Raw genomic sequence first — 21226 nt, 5'->3', positions numbered from 1 at the left:
TAGTAGAGACGGGGTTTCACCATGTTGACCAGGATGGTCTCGATCTCTTGACCTCGTGATCCACCCGCCTCGGCCTCCCAAAGTGCTGGGATTATAGGTGTGAGCCACCACACCCGGCCGTATTTTTTAGCAGAGACGGGTTTCACCATGTTGGCCAGGATGGTCTCGATCTCTTGACCTCGTGATCCGTCAGCCTCGGCCTCCCAAAGTGTTGAGATTACAGGCGTGAGCCACCGCGCCCAGCCTATTGTTATTTTTTAGAGATGGGCTCTTGTCATATCGCCCAGGCTGGACTCAAACTCCTGGACTCAAGCACTCTTCTGCCTCAACCTCTCAAGGTGCTGGACTGCAGGCACGTGCCACCACACACTTGGACTCTGAAGTTTGAGAGCCAATTTGAGAGCCATGGTTTGAATACCACGTCCACTACTTGGTAGCTGTGGGAACTTGGATGAAAGTATTTTATCTCTCTGAGCCTTCATTTCTTTTTTTGAAAGGGAAGACAGAAATGATTCCTTCCTTATTAGGGTTGTCATGAGGAGAGAATGAGGTCATGCAGTTTTAGCATTTGTCTTGGTGCCTGACAAGTGCTCAGTATATGTGAGATGCTTTTTATGTATTACTTTTATATGCAGAAAAAAAGTAAATATTCTTAAAAAATAACCACTTTGCACCAGTACGGTGGCTCATGCCTATACTTTGGGAGGCCGGGGTGGGCAGATCATCTGAGGTTGGGAGTCCCAGACCAGCCTGACCAACATGGAGAAACCCCCTCTCTACTAAAAATACAAAATTAGCCGAGCATGGTGGCACTTGTCTGTAATCCCAACTACTCAGGAGGCTGAGGCAGGAGAATCACTTGAACCCAGGGGGCGGAGGTTGCGGTGGGCTGAGATTGTGCCATTGCACTCCAGCCTGGGCAACAAGAGCGAAACTCCGTCTCAAAGAAAATTAATAATAATAATAAACACTTTGCTAAAAATTTGCCATTTGGATTCAAGTACACTGAGAAAACAACCCTCCTGGAAATGTGGTGTCTCTAAAAGTGACTGAAACAAGAGTGACCATACAATAAGACAGGGTTTGACTATGTCAGCATTCCTATGAAAGGGAATAGGTGGGAAGGGTGTTGAAGCGGAGTGATGACCGAAGTTGATGAAACAAAATATACTTTTTAAATGGAAAAAAACCTCACAAAACTAGCTGTGATCTGTGTAAGATCACAGAATAATTGACTGAGCTATAAAGCAACAAGCAGAAGAAAAGCGTATAACCCAGAAAGTAGGAAGAGTCTGTGAGTTGGGTAAGCAGGAATGCTCTGCCTGGCTATGGCATTAGAGAGGCCATGTTGCCTAGGACCCAGGCAGGATGACAGCAGCTGAGTCAGAAACAGCTCTGGCTTAAACTGGGGCAGAAGTTAGGCTCCATTTAGACAATGGATTTTGGGGATTGGGACTATGGATTCGGCCAGCCTGGGGAGCTCTGAAACAGCACTAGGTACGGGAGATAAGCTGAGCAAGCTAGAGAATGTGAACTTCACTAATGTAAATATAGCTGAGAGCCTGATCTCCTTACATTGTTCCTAAGCAGTGTGGCCTTCCAATAGCCTGATCTGGTTTGTGCCAACGAGACTAGCGGACGTTGGACACCAGAAAGAAGCAAAAAGGGAATCACCACCACTACCAACATTCCAAATGGAGCCCAGACCTCCTCTTCACCTTGGCATAGTGGCCACAAAAAGTCATACAGAACAGGGCTACAGGGAGCCCCACAAGCTCCCAGCATGAGTCTGAAAAGGGAGAGAGAAAGACGGAGCTTCCTAAGACATGGGCTCAATAATTCTAGGAGATCAGTTCCTAAGCCAGGTCTCCTGGGGAACTGGCCACTGTTTCTTTTCACACTCTAGTCGCCAACTTCCTAGGAAGATGTCCCCAGTCTCTGTCACTGAAGCCCAGCTGAGCAAGAGAGCTGTGAAATCTTACTTTTAAATGTTGGTACCCAACTGTAATTAATCTGCATGGTTGCTCGGGTAGGAGGAAGCAGAGAATCTTAGAATTGAAACATCCTATCTGTACATTTAGCCCAAGCTATTCATTTTACATATAAATAAACTGAAGTCCGGAAAGGTTCAGTGATTTCCCAAAAGTGACAGAACAACTTAAGTGGCTCAAATTCCAGGTCTCCCAGCTTCCAGTCTAGAACTCATTTCTCTAGACCACCTGCCTGTCATTAGGAAGCCTTTGCAATTATTCAGGCATGAGATGAGGTTTTGAGCAGGCAGTGTGGTCCTGGGAAGGAAGAAGATAAAGTTCACTGTGGTCTATTTGTTTAGAGAAAATTTGCTATTTGTTTATATCCATCCACCTATCCATCCATCCATCCAACCATTCTTTTTTTTTTTTTTTAAGACAGGGTCTTACTCTGCTGCCCAGGCTGGAGTGCCGTCATGTGATCTCTGCTTACTGCAACCTCTGCCTTCCGGGTTCAAGCGATTCTCCCGCCTCAGCCTCCTGAGTAGCTGAGACTATAGGCACGTGCCACCACACCAGGCTAATTTTTTTTTTTAAGTAGAGACAATTTTTGCCATATTGGCCAAGCTGGTCTTGAACCCCTGACATTAGGTGATCCACCCTCCTTGGCCTCCCAAAGTGCTGAGATTATAGGTGTGAGCCACGGGGCCTGGCCCATCCATACATTCTTTATTGATAATCATCTAAGAGCCAGGGACTGTGCTGAACACTGAGCATATAGGAATGACTAAAGCATCTCTCTACTTTCAAGCAGCTTGCAGGCTGATGAGTGGGCTCAGTGAAAACGTTGCAGCCAAAACCGACAAGTCGCTGCATCTCAGAAACCATGCTGCCATAAGCCTGTTCACTTGAACTCTCAGCTAATATTCACATCCTTGTCTGTAAGTCACGTCCTCTGAAAGCATCTCCCATCATTGGATGCCATCCCTGAGAAACTGGGAGGGGACCAGAGAATTCCCTCTGTTCCAAGAGAGCCTGGAGCACTTAAGTGATCCATAGGAAGCAGAAGCAAGAACTGCACCTAATGCCAAGCCCCTTCCAGCCACAAAAGGCAAGTTCCAGTTCATGCATTATCTTGGCTAAGCTGCCGTTTCTTGCCAGCTAAAGTCTCTGCATGGGTGTGTGCTGGGAAAAGCAGGGGAGATTCCAGGCTGAGACTCTCCTGCCTGTTTATCCAGGGGCAGCTCAATTCCAGTGCAGCTGGCAGTTGATCTGGATGACCAAATGATGATTGCACCCTTGAGCTACAGCTTCTACAAAAACAAGAGTGTTGTCACCCAGTCTGACTCCTCCATCAACAAGAAATTTCCCAGCATTGGCTCCTACAGCATCTAATCTCAGGGGAGGAATGCAGGGCAAGAGTAAACAAGGTGAGGTGCTTGCAGCTCTCTACCCTTCAGTCTGCCATATTTCACCAGGAGTCTTCTTGCTCAAATATCAAGCAAAGCCCTAGGGCTGGAACCAAGAAGGTAGCCTGTCTCGTGGAAATAATGGAGCCCCTGGTCAGCCCCTGAACACCCTTTAATGGAAAATTGCAGGAGGCTGCAGCCTTTGGGCCTTTCCTTACCGGGAAACAATGGGCTATGACCCTTTTATAAATGCACTGAGACCGGCAGGGCAGCTTACGACTGTAATCCCAGCACTTTGTGAGGCTAAGGTGGGCAGATCAAGAGGTCAGGAGTTCGAGACCAGCCTGACTAACATGGTGAAACCCTGCCTATACTAAAAATACAAAAATTAGCTGGGCGTGGTGGCATGCGCCTGTAATCACAGCTACTAGGGAGGCTGAGGCAAGAGAATCACTTGAACCTAGGAGGCAGAGGTTTCGGTGAGCCGAGGTCACGCCACTGCACTCCCCAGGCGACAGAGGCCAAAGGTTAGCAGGGAGCAGGCGGGCAGGCTGGTGCCAGGCTCCATGGAAAAGGAAGGGAGAAATGGAGGGAAAAGAGGAAAAATTAAAATTCAGTAACTACTCTGGCTCATAGTAACGAGCCAGGCACTCAGAACATGTATCACTCTTCATTTGTGTGTGTTCACATTTTCCAGTGGAAACTGAGTCTGAGAGCCTAAATAATTTGTCCGCGGTCACATAGCTGGCCAGCCAAACTTGAACCCAGTTCCATCAGACTCCCTCAAATGTGCACTTTTATATAACACCACCTGCTGTGATTGGAAGGCCTGAACTGTGTGATTTAGGACACAAGGCATTGTGATACAGAAAGGTACAGGAAGGGATTCAGGATTTGGTAAGCTCTGACCCCTGGGGCTGAAAACTCAGTGGAAATTAGCATTCTTTTCTCTATCAATATAGGACCTCAGTATCCTGTTTCCTAGTCTGGGTAAATGGATTTTCCAGTGTTAAGGAAATCTCCTTTCACCTGCTCCTGTCACAGGGCTAAATGGCTTAGGTCAGATACACAAAGTGTAAACACAGATAAATCCAGGGACATACTTTCTTTCAGACTTTTCTATATTGCTCCTCTAAAGTCCCCCATCAAAGTAGACTATGAAGCCAGATGCGGTGGCTCACACCTGTAATCCCAGCACTTTGGGAGGCAGAGACAGGAGGATGCTTGAGCCCAGGAGTTTAGGAGCAGCCTGAGCAACATAGCAAGACCCATTTCTAAACAAACAAACAAAAATTCCAATTAATATATATGTTTTTGAGACAGAGTCTAGCTCTTTTGCCAGGCGCCAGGCTGGCGTGCAGAGGCCTGATCTCGGCTCACTGCAACCTCTGCCTCCTGGCTTCCAGCAATTCTCTTGACTCAGCCTCCTGAGAAGCTGGGACTACAGGCGCCCACCACCACACCCAGCTAATTTTTGTATTTTAGTAGAGACGGGGTTTCACTCTGTTGGCCAGGATGGCCTCGGATCTCCTGACCTCATGATCCGCCTGCCTCGGCCTCCCAAAGTGCTGGGATTACAGGTGTGAGCCACCAGGCCCGGCCCGTAAATTAATTTTTTAATTAAACAAAATTGGGAACATGTTGCATAATGAGATTTTGATTCAATTTTTTTCCTACCCAATACTAGATCATGAGCATTTTCCCACGTCATAAAGAACTGGTCACAAGTCAGTCCCAAACATAGTCCAGTGGAATCCAATGATAACAGGCAACCAGAGGCAAAGTGTCTATGGTTTTAGAAGAGAAATAAAGAAGCTGATGGACCAGGCACGGTGGCTCACACCTGTAATCCCAGCACTTTGGGAGGCTGAAGCTTGAGGCTAGGGTTTTAAGGCCAGCCTGGGCAACTTGTGAGACTCCACCACTTAAAAAAATAAAAAAATTAAAAATAAATTAGCCAGGCATGGTGATGCACACCTGTAGTCCCAGCTACTCAGGAGGCTGAGTCAGGAGGATCCCTCGAGCCCAGGGCTTGGAGGCTACAGTGTGCCATGATGACACCACGACACTCCAGCCTGGGTGACAAAGTGAGATCCTGTCTCTAAAAACAAAGAAACAAAACAAAACAAAAACAAAAAGCAAACAAAACATTGTATACTGTGGGAGCACCCCAGAGGCTTACCCCACTGGTCCTGGGCCCATTGTCTGAGTCCTTTTTCCCTCTGACTTTGGGAAGCCTAGGGGTACTAAAGTTACCAAAGCAAAATCCACTCAACGATTTTTTACTGAGTACTCACTATGTGCCAAATACCATTCTAGGTGCTTAGGATATATCAACAAACAAGACGAAGATCCTTGCTCTCACGGAGCTTATCTTCCAGGAGAGTAAATAACCTTTTTTGCATATCAGAAAGGCCATGAGCTTTGGTGCCAGGCCTGGGTCAGATATCAGCCCCAACCCTAAGGAGCCAGATGATCTCTGGGCAAGCTATTTAAATCAGTAAGTGTTTGCTTTCTTACCTGTAAAATGGGAACAAAGCAGGTTGTAGGCGTGTTGTAAGGATTACAGATAGTGCATGTTAATTGCCTGGCACACAGCAGGTTTCAAAAGTGGTTAATATTATTTTTCCAGTCCTAGCTAAATCCATGGATTCTGGGACAACTGGCTTGCCCTCTTATTTGTTGGCTTCCACCAAAGCATTATTATTACTGTTATTATTATTATTTTGTGACGAAGTCTCGCTCTGTCACCAGACTGGAGTGCAGTGGCGCGATCTTGGCTCACTGAAACCTCCGACTCCCTGGTTCAAGCGATTCTCCTGCCTCAGCCTCCTGAGTAGCTGGGATTATAGGCACACACCACCACGCCCAGCTAATTTTTGTAGTTTTAGTAGAGATGGGGCTTCACCATGTTGGCCAGGATGGTCTCGATCTTCTCACCTCGTGATCTGCCAGCCTCAGCCTCCCAAAGTGCTGGGAGTGCTGGCCCAGAGCATTATCTTTAAGATATCCTAGAGAGAGTCTGGTGTGGTAAAGAACATAGTTGGGTTTGAATCAACCTAAGACCAATGAATTTTCCCTCTAGAAATGTCTGCTCCCACCCCTAGCCCTGATGCAAAAGATAGGCCTGATTAGTCTCCTTTCCCTACCACAAGCCACAGATCACTGGATTGCAGTGGACATCAGATCTAAGCTGGAATCAGTGTCTGTTAGCGTTTGGACTGAGAGACTGAGTTAATTTACTTCGGAGACCTAAGTGGGAAGGCTACATGGGCTGAGAGATTGAACCTGTTGCTTGGTTCACCCACAATGGGTCCTGTGCTTGTGGATGAAAGAGAGGAGCCCATCTGTGAAGAAGAGAGTGCCGCAGCTCCAGGATGTAGAAGTGGCTGACAGAGGGCTACACCTTCCGCAAGGAAGTTCTGTGCTATTTCCCTGGAACGTTCTAATACAGCCCCTTTTACTTTTGCTTCTTTGAGTAGGCTTCTGTTCTCACAACCAGACGATCTCCAAGACAAAGCCCGTACCTATCTCAGAAGGTGGCTGTTGTGACATAATTTGGAAGCATCTGGCATTTAGTCGACATTCGATAAAAGCTGTTGAAACTCCCCATGTTCTTGTCAACCAGTCAGTCACTCAGCCATGGAAAGAAGAAATCTATTCATGAGCTAAACTAAGGGTGCATCTTAGCCTTATGTTTTATGAACATCTTCATCAGTGTGGAAAATGAAGACAATGCTAGTATCGACCTCACTCTTCACTGAGAATATTAAATGAGATGATTCAAATTTAATACCTATCACATAAATAATAAATGTCAGCTCAGATTATTTCTTCTCCTGTTGTCATTGTTATTTAAGATGTGACGAGAGCTGGGTACAGTAGCTCACACCTCTAATCCCAGCACTCAGGGAGACTGAGGTGGGCAGATCGCCTGAGATCAGGAATTTGAGAGCAGCCTGGGCAACATGGCAAAACCCCATCTCTACTAAAAAAAAAAAAAAAAAAAAAAAAAAAAATATATATATATATATATATATATATATATATATATATATATATAAGCCGGGCATGGTGGCATGTACCTGTAGTCCCAGTTACAAGAGAAGCTGAGGTGGGAGAATCACCTGACCCCAGGAAGTCGAGGTTGCAGCGAGCCATGATTGCACCATGGCACTCCAGCCTGGGCGATGGCAGTGAGACCCTGTTTCAAGAAAAGATGCAATAGGTGTTGCTTTAGGTCTCAATCTAGGCAAGGAGGGAGGATGCAGTGAGAGCAGGAGTGTGGGCAGACAGTGAGAGAACAAGAGGGTGTTCTGGGGAGTGGGGAATAGGAAGAGAGGGTCACGGAATAATAAGATTTATGTGTATCTAGCACTTTAATGTGTATGGGATGCTTGCACCTGCAATACCTTATTTGTCTGTCATACACTCTATGGGGTAGATGACAAAAGGGGTTACTATACAAACTTTAAAGAGGGCAAAACTGAGGCTAGGTGCAGCTGTGTATACCATGTACCAACTGAAGCTGAATCCACTCCCTTATCCTTTGTACCACATTGCTGCTGAAAGTAGGGATCAAGAGATTGAAGTGAGAGGTAAGGACTAGAGGAGGAACTGGAGGGCTTCTCTGGAGATGTATTGTTTTATTTCTCAGTACCATTTGGAGTCCTCTGGGCATCCCAGCAACAGGACGCCTCCACCCATCAGAGGCAGAGGTTCCAGATGTGAGCAGGAGATGGAAAGTCAGGCAACACTGGGAGGCCAGTGGAGCGGCTGAATAAACCAGGCTGGACCCATACCCGGCTTCGGCACCATGCCCTGGTCCGGGAGGAGGCTTCCTTTAGCAAAGGACAAGAGCAAGCCCTTTACCATTCAGGCCCTCCTAGCTCCATTGTGTATGGGGTCTAGATCTTACCTCCCTGAAGTCAAGGGTTAAATGTGCTCTCCAGGGAAACAAATGCAAATTCCCTGGAGCACTACCAACAAGCAGGGCTTGCAGTGAGTCCCAGGCTTGGGACAGTCATCCCTGAGCTCAAGGGCAGTGCTGCTTAGCCCTTCCTTTGCCTCCTGGATACCATTGCTTCCCAAACCCTTAGCATAGTGCTTGGCATATGGTCTGTGCTCGCTTCATGTCTGTTGGATAAATAAATGGGTAAGTGAACAAGCAAATGAATGACAGATTGGCTCAGGCAATCAAATCACTCTGTGCTGTCACGTTATAGTGGCCCCACTCTCCTGACTCTTAGACCCCAAATCAGAGCTCAGCAGCCAACCTGACTTAGCTACTAAGGAAGTATGGAGATAATAGTGCTTCCCCTCTGCACTTCCTCTGGCCTTTTGAAAGAGCCATGCCCTGAGGAAAGGGTAGGGCCAAGAATACCCTGGCAGGAGGATGTTACTGCCCACCTCAGTCCAGGACTTCTGCCTCCCCTCTCAATTACCCTGCCTCACTCAGCTCCAGGCCCAGTGTGTGGGTAGGAGCTGTGGCGGGGACTGTTAGGAGCTGCATGGTAATGACCTTAATTTTTTTTTTTTTTGAGATGGAGTTTCGCTCTTGTTGTCCAGGCTGGAATGATTATAGGCATGCGCCGCCACACTCAGCTAATTTTGTATTTTTAGTAGAGACAAGGTTTCTCCATGTTGGTCAGGCTGGTCTTGAACTCCCGACCTCAGGTGATCTGCCTGCTTCGGCCTCCCAAAGTGCTGGGATTATAGGCATGAGCCACGGTGCCTGGCTAATGACCTTAATTGTTAATAATAACAGCAATAGTAACAATCATGGCACGGCACCTTTATGGTTTCTAGAATCTGTCTTCCAAAGTGCTCCTAGCACGTGACCTCACATCGTCCTCAGAGGGACGGGGATGGTTCTCTTTGCCATGTGGGTAGAGACATTGGGTACCAGGGAAGTTTGGAAGTTTGGTGTTGATCTGGTCACATAGTGTTGCAGTGATGGGGTTGAAGGCCCAGTCTTGGGGTGGGGAGAACTGGGCTCTACCCCTAGTTCTGCCTCAAACTCACCCAGTGTCTTTGGGCAAGGCTTGAGGTTCCAGTTCTCTGTCCATCTCAAGTGCCTGTCTCAATAAAATGAGCCTGATGACCAGCCCAAAGCCTGGTGACCAGCCTCCCCTGTACCAGGTCAGAAAGTTCCTGGAATGGATGCTTGCTGTGCCTGTCCTTGCATCCTAACAGATGTCATATGAGTGCTTCCCACAAAGAAGGCTGTAATACAGACGGCAGGGAGAAAACATCAAAAAATCATCTTAATGGTCCATGAGTGCCAGGAGAGCAGACAGGCGGCAGGCCGCCGCTAAGGCCAGATGCAATCCTGCCCACAGTACCCACGCTGGCTCAGACAAAGGCTGGAGGCCTTCCAGCGGGTGGGAGCAGACAGCCTCCCTCACCTGCCAGAGCACCCGACTCTCTCTCCAGGATGTTCTGAGTGCTCTCAGTCAGGATGCAGCAGCACACCCATTCCTCCCTGTTTCCCCTCCCCTCCTCCATCAAATTTATCCTTTCTCTTTCTTTCTTTCTTTTTTTTTTTTTTTTAATTTTTTATTTTTTTTAAAGACGGGGTTTCACCATGTTGGTCAGGCTGGTCTTGAACTCCCAACCTCAGGTGATCCACCCACCTTGGCCTCCAAAGTGTTTGGATTACAGGCGTGAGCCACCACGCCTGGCCTATCCTTTCTCTTTCAAATCCTGTTTGGCAATCACCTCCTCCATGAATAATTTCCAGGTAAGCCCTGCCAAATTCTGGTCTCCCCATTCCCACTAACACCCCTTCAGCCCCCAGCCATCCTATTAGCCACTGCCAGCCATCCCTAAGTCATGTGTCCCTGTGCCAGATGAGACTTCAAGTACATGTTTCTGCTCTTGTCTTCCACAAGACAGGGGACGAATAGGGCCAGTATTTCCTATTTCCTCCTTTCTTAAATTTTCCTCTGTCCTCAGCTCCCAAGATATGAAGCAGGGCATTCAGGACACAAGAATAGCAGACTACAGATGGATGGTACATTCCTCTCTACCTCGGGCAGCTTCCCTGGCCACCTGCCAGCTAGAATCTCAACCAGAGTCCAAACATGGCCTCTGCCAACACATCTACCTCCAGGGCTGAAAGTCTGGATTGGGATGGAGGGGAAGTTGGCCTAGCAGCTGGCGACTTTGCCCAAATTTCTAATCCAAACCACAACTCAGGTAAAAACCTAATCTCTCCAGCTCAAAGCACGGACTGCAATCCCACTGACATTATTCCAGTGTAGAGTAATATTGTTAGGTTTAGCTATATGAAACTGACTTTGTAGGTCAAAAGTGGTTGTATATTGGCATTTCCATATGTTTCAATCTAATAACTTTTTGGGGGATCATGTGCCCTAGAAAATAGGAAACTTTGTGAAAGTCTGAATTTCTCTACCCCTAGCTAATATTCCTTAGTTCCTGGCCTAGAACATAGCGGAATTGAAGCCTTGGAAGTTACTTCCTAACGGAAGTTCCCAGCAAGTGGGGGTGGGAAGTCTTAGAACCTGTTCTACTCCCAAACCTCAATGGTGGCAATCCAAAGGCATAGGCCTTTTGGTCTCTTTTCCCCTTGTCATTCTGGGCAGAAGGATGAGACTTGGCTGCAAGTTGTCACATTGTGCTAGACTCTATTTGTGACAAGAGTTTGATTTGGGCATTGAGAGTTTCACTCCTTTGTTTTCTTTTTTTTTTTTTTTTTTATAATTTTTGTTTGAGGTGGAGTTTTGCTCTGTTGCCCAGGCTGGAGTGAAATGAAATGCTCTCGGCTCACCGCAACCTCCGCCTCCCAGGGTCAAGCAATTCTCCTGTCTCAGCCTCCCAAATAGCTGGGATTATAGGTATGCACCACCACGCGCGGCTAATTTTGGTATTTTAAAGTAGATACCGGCTTTCACCATGTTGGTCAGGCTGATCTCGAACCCCTGACCTCGTGATCTGCCCGCCTCAGCTTCCCAAAGTGCTGGGATTACAGGTGTGAGCTCCTGGGATTACAGGTGTGAGCTCCCGGCTCACTCCTTTGTTTTCTATAGAAGAGGAGAGTCTTAGGCCGGGAGTGGTGGCTCACACCTGTAATCCCAGCACTTTGGGAGGCTGAGGTGTGCGGATCACGAAGTCAAGAGATCGACACCATCCTGGCCAACATAGTGAAACCCCATCTCTGCTAAAAATACAAAAATTAGCTCGGCATGGTGGCGAGTGCCTGTACTCCCAGCTACTAGGGAGGCTGAGGCAGGAGAATCGCTTGAACCTGGGAGGCAGAGGTGGCAACGAGCCAAGATGGTGCCATTGCACTCCAGCCTGGCGACAGAGCGAGACTCCATCTCAAAAATAAATAAATAAAAAATAAAGGAGAGGAGGGTCTTGAATCAGGGATGTCTGTATGTCCAAACTTGGTTTCATGTAACAGTGCAGTAGATAAAGGCCCAGAGATACTCCCTGCTTCAGCAAGGCTACACAGCAGGCAAAAGTCCAGATGACCAGTTTTCTGACTTCTAGTCCCGTGCTTTTCTGGCAAGCCTGGAGGCTCACTAGAACAAACTTCTCCCTGTCTGCCGCCTTCCAACTTTCTGGCTCCCACTCTTTCAGGCTCCCTCACCAACACAGAAGGGGAATTGACTAAAGGATCAATGGCCCTCGCCTACATGAGCCTACATAAAAAGAGTCCTGAGTCACGTAGGGACTAGCCACAGGGTTTCCAGGAGAAGACAGAGATAGAGAGAGTGTAAGAAGCCGTCCTGGAAACTCAATCTCTCTCCAGAGCCAGGATGAGGATGGGGAGGGAGGCGGGGTGAGTAGCACAATGATTTGGGTCAATGACAGGACAGCCAGGTATGCTGTCCTTGCCAAGGGAGTGCCTGGAAGGGTTTGCTTAGCCCAGGCATGAAGGCTCGGGGCAGGCCCTGCTTGCTGGGTTCTTTCAGAATCACCTAATTAGAGAATACTAAGTGACGCTAAAGGTTTGGTCAGCACCAACCTCTGGGCTATTTGGTGAATTTCTTCTCTTACACCTGGGACCTCCCTCCTCAAAAAGTAGGTGGGTGACTCCGGAAGCCCTCAGTCCCCAGCCTCCCACGGCTGGCTCCATGGCATGGTGGGAGAATGTCTGTGATCCTGCCTCCCTTTGTGGCCCACCCATCAGGGACCAGCCACTCCCATCTGGACAGAAGAGCCTGTGGATGGGAAGCAGTGAGGGTGGGAAAGAAGGCTTCCTAAGGGACATTACTTTCTCAAAAGATCCCTCTGTGTGCTCCATGGGGACTCTCAGTACTCAAGAGCTTAGAAAAGACACTCCTCTTGGTCAGGAGTTTCACAGTTAGGTGAGAAGAGACCAGGAATCTAGGAGTGCCTCTGGCATTGACATCTCTCTCTGGCTAAGTATTTTGAAAAATTTCAGAACCTGAAAGCTTGAAAAAAATAGCACAATAGACAACTGCAGACCCTTTACTTAGTTTCACCATTTAAAAAATTTATTTATTATTTATTTTTGAGACAGGGTCTCACTCTGTCAACCAGCTGAAGTACAGTGTCATGATCATGGTTCACTGCGGTCTTGACCTGTTGGGTTCAAGTTGTCCTCCTGCCTCAGCCTGCTGAGTAGCTAGGACTACCGACAGGCGCACAGTCACCGCCTAGCTAACTTTTTATTTTGTAGAGATGGAGTCTGGCTATGTTGTCTGTCTCTAAAAATATATATATATATATATATATATATATATATATATATTAGCCAGCCATTATAGCGTACACCTGCAGTCCCAGTTACTTGGGAGGCTGAGGTGGGAGGATTGCTTAAACCTGAGAGTTTGAGGCTGCAGTGAGCTATGATTGCACCACTGCACTCCTGCTTGGGTGACAGAACAAGACCCTGTTTCAAAAATAAATGGGGGCCAGGTGTGGTGGCTCATGCCTGTAATCCCAGCAGTTTGGGAGGCTGAGGAGGGCGGATCACCTGAGGTCGGGAGTTCGATACCAGCCTAACCAACATGGAGAAACTCCATTGCTACTAAAAATAAAAATTAGCTAGGTGTGGTGGCATGTGCCTGTAATCCCAGCTACTCGGGAAGCTCAGGCAGGAGAATCATTTGAATCTGGGAGGCAGAGGTTGTGGTGAGCTGAGATTGTGCCATTGCACTCCAACCTGGGCAACAAGAGTGAAACTCTGTCGCAAATAAATAAATATAAATAAATAAATAAATTTTTTTTAAATGGGGCCGGGTGTGGTGGCTTATGCCTATAATCCCCACACTTTGGGAGCCTGAGGCAGGTGAATTGCTTGAGCCCAGGAGTTTCAGACCAACCTAGGTAACATGGCGAAACTCTGTCTTTGCAAAAAATACGTCTACAAAAAACACATATATGAAACTAGTATTTGTCAATTAAAAATTAAATTAAAAAAATTTTTTTTGAGATGAAGTTTTGCTCATTACCCAGGTTGCAGTGCAATGGCGTGATCTTGGCTCACCACAACCTCTGCCTCCTGGGTTCAAGCAATTCTCCTGCCACAGCCTCTGGAGTAGCTGGGATTACAGGCATGCGCCACCATGCTTGGCTAATTTTGTATTTTCAGTAGAGACAGGGTTTCTCCTTGTTGGTCAGGCTGGCCTCAAACTCCCAGCCTCAGGTGATCTGCCTGCCTCGGCCTCCCAAAAAATTAAATTAAATTTAAAGAAAAATTTTGTCATTACTACTAGATTTTATTAGTTGGCATTTACTTTTTTTTTTTTTTTTGTTTGTTAATGGTAGAAAATATTTGTGCTCTCAAATTGTAGAGTTTTTTTTTTTTTTTTTTTTTTTTAAACAGAGTCTTGCTCTATTTCCCAGGCTGAAAGTGCAGTGGTGCAATCTTGGCTCACTGCAACTTTGCCTCCTGGGTTCAATCGGTTTCCGGCTAATTTTTATATTTTTAGTAGCAATGGGGTTTCACCATGTTGGGCAGGCTGGTCTCGAAATCCTGACCTCAAGTGATCCATCTGCCTGGGCCCCTTAAAGTGCAAGGATTACAGGCATGAGCTACCACGCCCAACTGGCATTTACTTTTTAATTTTTTGACACTGAGTCTCGCTTTATCAACCATTCTGGAGTGCAGTGTCATGATCAGATCTCATGGGAGCCTAAAACTTCTGGGCTCAAAAGATCCTCCTGCCTTGGTCTCCCAATGTGGGAGGATTACAGGAGTGAGGTCTTGTGCCTGGCCTAGTTGGCATTTGTGTTCAGAGTTTTCCCTCCCTGCTCCTCCCTGCCCATGTCAAAACAGACTCAAGGAATTTTTAATATTCAATGTGTTGCAATCTATTACCATTTATCCTTCTGAATGTTCAATATGTTTCAAAGGGTTGGCGGGAGCCCCTTTAAGCCAGCTCCTGTGCCAACATGTCATGACAAGAGCATCTTCTAGTTTCTGGCACAACATAGTTCACTTGTACTTTCCCAGTCTCAGACTTGGAATTAGTCATTCCTTTAAGGAGCACTGTTCCCTACAACCTTCCCTGTGGGAAGTGGTACTTAGAAATAAAAACCCAGATACTGGGCGTGTTCCGTGCTGCTAGGCAGCATTATTTCTAGACCCTTTCAGTGGCCAGACCGACAAGATATACAAAAAGCCCCACAAGATTCTTCTTCCCCATCCCCCATTACATACTTATATCTCTCTTTTTCCATAGTGAGACCCTGATTTCCAGCAATATCACCATAGTTACTCATTTCATCTATCCTACAATGAACAAAACATAGTTTCCAATTTATGACACCAATACCACCACCAATAACATATCTACCAAGGCGAAGATTTCTTTGTAGTTTTTTTTTTTTTTTAATTAAAATATAAATTCCACAAAGAATATAGAATCAGAGTATTCGGCTTAAAAAGTACTTGAATTAATTCTTTCTTTTGTAATCAAATTGATATTTGGTTAGAGTGACTGCTTCTGTTGTGGTTAGCTTTATGGTTGCTTTTTCTTTCTTGAGGATGTATTTTAATTTTTGAAAGATGTAAATAGTTTACATAGACAGGAATGGGAATGGTTATACTTTTTCTAGTTCAAAAATTAAAATGGTGGCTGGGCACGGTGGGTTATGCCTGTAATCCCAGCACTTTGGGAGGTTGAGGCAGCTGGCAAGCTCAGGAGTTCAAGACCAGAGTGGGCAACACGGTGAAACCCCGCCTCTACTAAAATACAAAAAATTAGCCAGGCGTTGTGGCGTGTGCCTGTAATCCCAGCTACTCAGGAGGCTGACACAGGAGAATTGCTTGAAGCCAGGAGGCAGAAGTTGCAGTGAGCCGAGATCACACCATTGTACTCCTACCCAGGTGACGGAGCGAGGCTCCGTCTCAAAAAAAAAATTCACCTTGTATATATCTTTCCATATTTGTGAATGAGCATCTTCTGGATGAATTTCTAGAAGCAGGATTGCTGGGTAAATGCGTACGCAGTTTTGCTGGATATTGCTAGATTCATTGAGGGTGTACTACTGGTTTGTACTCCTGGCGTTGATTCTGCAACCTCAGGAGACCTTGCTATGAGGTGTTCTAAGCTGAGAGATTCCTTGAACCTAGCTGAGCGTCTTTGACCTCCCTACCAATGAACTCTCAACTCCCTTTTTCACACACCCAGTGAAGTAGCAAGAAGCTTTGCAAGAGGAAGAGGGTCTTATTAATCCCATCCCAGTTCATCTTCCCAGAGTTGTCCCAGGGATTTGTGCATGAAACTCGGGAAACTAGAGCAGAGGTGAGTGACGAGGCTGAGGATCTCAGGCAGATAGGAACTGGGGTAAGGGGAGGTAGAAATGGGGGCTCTGCTCCTAGACACCTATGTTCTCACCCCTTTTCTTTCCTTTGGCCTCTCCACTATCCCTTCACACATAGACTGCCTCTCAACAGCCTCTTCCCTGACCTGGAGCCCTTGGCTCTGGTTCTCACTAGAGCCTGCCTGGTTTCCCTCCTCAACCCAAGTTCATGTAGGCTGAACAGAGGACTGGCTTAAGGTAGAGACGGAAATAGAAAGTCCCTGTCATTTCTGTTTTAACATGTGCAGAGGAAATAAGTCAGTGGAACAAGAATGGCTCACACAAGGGAAAGAGGAAAGAGGACACAAAGATAGACACTGGCAGAGGAAGCCAAGGGCAAAACATTCCACGCAAGCATTTTGGACTCCAGCCCCAGGGCCTGCTCTAATCCTACGACCTGCAGAAAAGGGAAAATGACCGGAGAAAGCTTGTCATCCCAGTCTGACAAGTCAGGGGCCTTGCTTTTCTCCTCCCTGTTTCCTTCTCACCCCTACCCACCAAATACCGACTGGGGGAAGACAGGAACCAATGCTGGTCTAAGAAGCAGGGGACTGGGCTGGGTGGGGAGCCTTGCCTGCCGGGCATCCTTGGTGGGAAGAATTCAGATGGCCTGAAGAATCCTTCTAGGAAAGGGCAGTTAAGACTCTGAGTGGGGTGTTCCCCTTCAAGGTCAAACACTTGGGGCTGATCTAACCTTGGCCAAAGAGATTTTTAGGGGTTTGGCTAACTGGGTTTGTCTTGGTCATTCTGGGGACCAAGAATGAACAAGATCCTTTCCTCTGTCCAATGCTTAGTGGGTCTGCAAAATTCTTTCCTAGTGGGGAGGGCTGATCCATGTCTTTGGGTGCCAGGAACATTGAAAAAAAAAAGAGAGAAAAGGGCCCATCTGGGTTCTGGAGTTTTGGAGGGAAACTAAATCCTTGAATAAGAGGCGGTTTCCGGTGGAAGGCGTGACCTGCTGACAGGCGGCAGGGGGCAGCTCAGCCCCTGTTCCTCTGGGGACCCCCCAGTCAGTGGGAGTGGGGAACAGTAAAGCCTCCCGATATCCTGGCCGAGGACGTCCAGCCCCTCCACCCGCCTTACCTCTTCCAGCACCCACGCCCAGCAAATTCTAACTGCTTTCCTTCCGCCCCTAACTGGGCCCTCCTATTTTGGTTTTCTACCGACAAAGACCACAGCAACGTGATAAATCTGCCTAGCCACGCCCTGTCACCTCTCCCGTGGAGGGCAGGCTTTCCATCGTGCAGCGGGAAGCCTGGAGGCCAGACGGCGGGTTAGGAACCCGCTGGCATCAGGCTGATTCCAAGGCCCCCCAAACTGCCAGTATTCTCTCAGCGCGCACTGACCCAGAGCTCTAACGTCCCAGGTTCGGCGCTGGGCGCTAGGCGTCCCGGGGGTGAGACGGGCTGCGCGCCTCCCACTTGACCTAGAATCCCGAGACGTGGTGGTAAATGGAAGGGAGAAGGGACTGGGGCTCGACGCGACCTGGGAGGCAGGAAGCCTCGGTTCGCAGCTCTGAGCGCATTCTCCGCGGAGTTCCCAGACTACGGCAGAGCCCGGGAGGGAGGAGCCCAGCGGCGGAGAGGCCGGCGGGGCGGGGTCGCAGAGGCCGCCGAGAGCGGAGGGGCCCCGGGGGCGCGCACTCGATCCTGCCCCGAGCCCCGGGGGAAGGGCTGCGGCCGCGGGAGCCGATTCCCCCTTTGGGCGCCACCCCGGCCTCAAAGTCGCGGGAGCAGGCCCCCCGGTGCGCGCTAAATAACGACCTCCCGGAGAAGCCCTCCCCGAGCCCTTCAGCATCGACCCCTTATCAGATTCCTGAAAATAGGAAGGCCGGCTGCAGGAATAGTGGCACTGTGGGCCCCCACGATGGGAGGCCGCTGCGGAAGCGGCGTGATTTTTGGGGTTGTACCTCAGCAAGATGGTGGCAGGGAGGATGGGACTCCCGAGGCGCAAAGAAATGGATCCCCTCCCTCCAGAACACAGGCGTTCGGTCTGGGGGTCCCTGCCCACTGGGGAAGGCCTCAGGCCCTTCTCGACCAGAGTGCAGGTGGGGAAGAGCTGTCTAGCCTACAGCCTGGGGGTGCAGTCAGATCAATCAACACCTCGAAATGAAAATCGGTTCCTGTTGCTTCCCCAGCCCCAGATGAGCTCTCCGACAAGTCGCTTGCTTCCTTCTCCCCTAGTTTCTCAGCTCTAGCCTTTACCACTCCGCCAAGCCCTGGGGCTGAAAGCAGGTGTTTCCTCCCCACCAGCCTGATTCGCAGATTTGTGTGCTTCAGGGTTTAGGGCCCACCTTCCACAACACCCCTTACCAAGCTGCCACCATCCTTCCAGCCCTCCCAGATTCTGCTCCCCAAGCCACCACCCTCAGCCAAGGAGGGAGACCCTGCTTGTGGGGGAGACCCAGCCCGAGGAAGGAGACCCAGCTCCTAAACGCTATGGGCCCAGCCCCTCGTCATCCCCGGGCTCCTTTCCTGGGCCTGGCCCAGCCTGGAATGACCCTGGTCTCCTCCCTCCCTGCAGATAGAGGGCCCAGAGTGGAGGGGTGCATTGCAGGGACCTCCAATGGGAAGAGCTGGAGAAGGGGCAGCTTGGGGAGGAGCTGAAGGAGCGAAGCCAGGGTCTCTAGACTCCCAGACTCCTCACCCTGAGGAGAGGGCACTGCAGAATGGGATTTTGTTGTCCTTCCCCGATCCACAGGGGCCTCAGTTGAGTGCCGGCCTATTTCTCCATCTGACATTCCCCCTCCCCAGCCAGCAGGCGCCGGCATCAGGTCTGCAAGTTATTGTAAGTCCTGCAGGAATGCCCAGGAGCGAGGTGCCTCTGGCCAGCAGTGCCCACTCCTCTCCCATGATGTGGCTGACCACTCCTGCGCCCTCCACACCCAGCTGGTGAAGAGCGGGTGCCCTCAGGGAGGTGGAGGAGTGTATGAGGTCAGACTGGACTCGGGGAAGGAAGCCAGCAGCCCCCTCTACGAAGAGTGAGCTAAGTATCTGTGTGAGAGAGAGACCGAGAGAGAGAAGGGAGGGCAGGAAGGACAATCCCGGCCTTAATTCCTAGCTCTTCAGCTAGCCAAGGCAGTGACCCAAGACGCTCAGGGACCCGCCCACGGATGCCTGTGGCCCACCCCGTCCACCGGGCACTCACCAGCCCCACAGTCTCCAGCCTCGAAATCGGAAACTTTTCAATTCACCGCTCTCCTTCCTCCCCTTTGGGAGCCGCGATGTGTGGGGCGGTGCCCTCGGAGACACTGACACAGTTGGTTCTGGACGCTCACACACTCAAACAACAGCGGTACGAGGGAACTCCCAGCTTTTTCCACAGCTAATTATAGATGTGAAAGTCTGAGGATGTTTTGCAAGCAGCACAGAGAAACTGCTGAGGTTTCTCTGCAAAGCTAAAGAAATTTCATTTGTGCCCTGTCCTTCCCCCCTGCTCCCAACTTCTCCCAGCCCACCTCCACCCCACGGCCCCAGAGTGCCCCTCCCCTAGTTCCCGCTGCAGCCCCTCTTTCCCGCAGAAGATTTTTTTGGTTCCCCCTTTTTCCCCCCATCTCTGTTTTGGGCTTTCGAGAAAGGGAACAGACACGGAAAATATTTTTGCAACAGTTTTCCATCCTGCGTCCCATTCCCAAGCCAAGGGGGAAGGGGAGGACCGGAACAGAATGGGGTGAGGGAAGGGAGATAAATATCTTTTCCAAGAGCTCAATTTTGGTGTCAAAAAGAGAGTCCCTCCATTCCTTTAACCCCATAGCCCAGGAATGACAAGAACTAGGAAAAGATCACTTGTTCCATTATATGGTTTCTCAGAACTGATAAGAGGTAAAACAGTATTTGACAAATCTGTGCACGCACACAATTTTTAAAAACCCTCCAAAACCAATCGCATGAAACATGCTAGAAAGAGGAAAATCTGGGAGTTTTAGAAGCCATTGAGAGAAAAGAAACAAAGTTTGCAAATCACAAGTCAATTCATTCTCTGCAAGCCTACCTCTCTTTCTAGCAAAGATCCAGGTTTCTCCAAGCGGGACTCTCCCTCCAGGTTTCCATGGATGGGGGTAGGGTGGGGTGACCACCACCAGTCTCCCCAGTGTGGCAACCAAGCTAGAGATGCTGGCTTTGCCCTCTTGCCTTTCCGGCTGAGGCCGGGGAGTGGGCTGGGTCTCCTCCCCCTGCCCTTCCAATGGGAAGGACCTCTCAGATTCCTGAAAGAAAACGGGTGCAGGGGAGCTACGCGGGTGTCTCTGATCTTGCTCTCTTCGGAGGGACGGTTTCCCAGGAAGTTCGTGCCCCCCTCCCAGCCCCCAGCTTTGGACGATCTCAACAGCGGAGCTTTCTTAAGAAAATGCTTGTCATGGCAACAGCTCCAGCTAACTCGGGCCAGACTCCTGCTCACCAGCTCTCCCCAGGCAGTGCGGGAAGAGAGAGGGGAGGAGCGGGAGCTGGAACAGAGGTGGGACTTGGCACGAGGCCAAACCATTACTCTACTGTTAAGGTGGCCCGATTCCTGCAGTTGCTTCCTGGTTCGTCTTAAGGGGGAATAGGGAAAGAAAGGGGAGGAATCCTCTCCCCCCTCAGCTTTCTTTGCCGCCCTGGCTCTCACTTGTTGAAAAGAAAGCTGCGTAGGGGCGGAGGTGTGAGGGTGGAGGTGGGGAGTGGATGTGGGTGGCGGTATTCAACGGTTGTTGGGTGGAGGGAAAAAAAGGAAGCTTGTGCCTGTGGTTGGCTTCCTGCAGCTCCTACTGGCCTCTCCACCCCTTACTCACTTAGATCCAGGACCAAGAAATCCGAGGTGTCCGTGGACACCTGTATGTCTCCTCCCACCTTCCTGCTCCTGTCTGAATAGGTGCTCCTTGGAAAAGGAGAAGAAATTGTTTTGTACACACACACACACACACACACACACACCCCTCCTCCCCCACACCTTATATACAAGTCACCTTTTGTTCCCTCTTGCCCCTGTACCCACCAGAGGTATATTGACAGTGCATGGAAATAGCTGCCCCCTTATGACAGCAAAAGTTTTGTCTATACGGTATCATTT

General features: G+C 49.0%; 1 protein-coding gene across 6 annotated transcripts in view; it reads right to left on the bottom strand.

Moving 5' to 3' along the window:
• ATP2B4 (ATPase plasma membrane Ca2+ transporting 4) overlaps positions 1–20780 on the bottom strand; it is a 116594-nt gene extending 95814 nt beyond the window's left edge. For 5 of the 6 annotated variants that reach the window (XM_037737328.1, XM_017525367.2, XM_017525361.2 and 2 more), the window contains exon 1: positions 20174–20780. The gene's annotated coding sequence lies outside the window, so the exon portion shown is untranslated. Of the gene's footprint in view, positions 1–19330; positions 19647–20173 lie in introns of those variants that run through there. The other variant, XM_017525362.2, reaches the window with a different exon arrangement.
• Between the last annotated feature and the right edge of the window lie 446 nt (positions 20781–21226).

The sequence above is a fragment of the Cebus imitator genome, unplaced genomic scaffold (genome assembly GCF_001604975.1).
Source record: "Cebus imitator isolate Cc_AM_T3 unplaced genomic scaffold, Cebus_imitator-1.0 Scaffold38, whole genome shotgun sequence".
In the NCBI taxonomy this organism is placed as follows: Eukaryota; Metazoa; Chordata; class Mammalia; order Primates; family Cebidae; genus Cebus; species Cebus imitator.
Note: the sequence above shows the minus strand (reverse complement) of the source record. Positions and strands in the feature narration are given on the sequence as shown.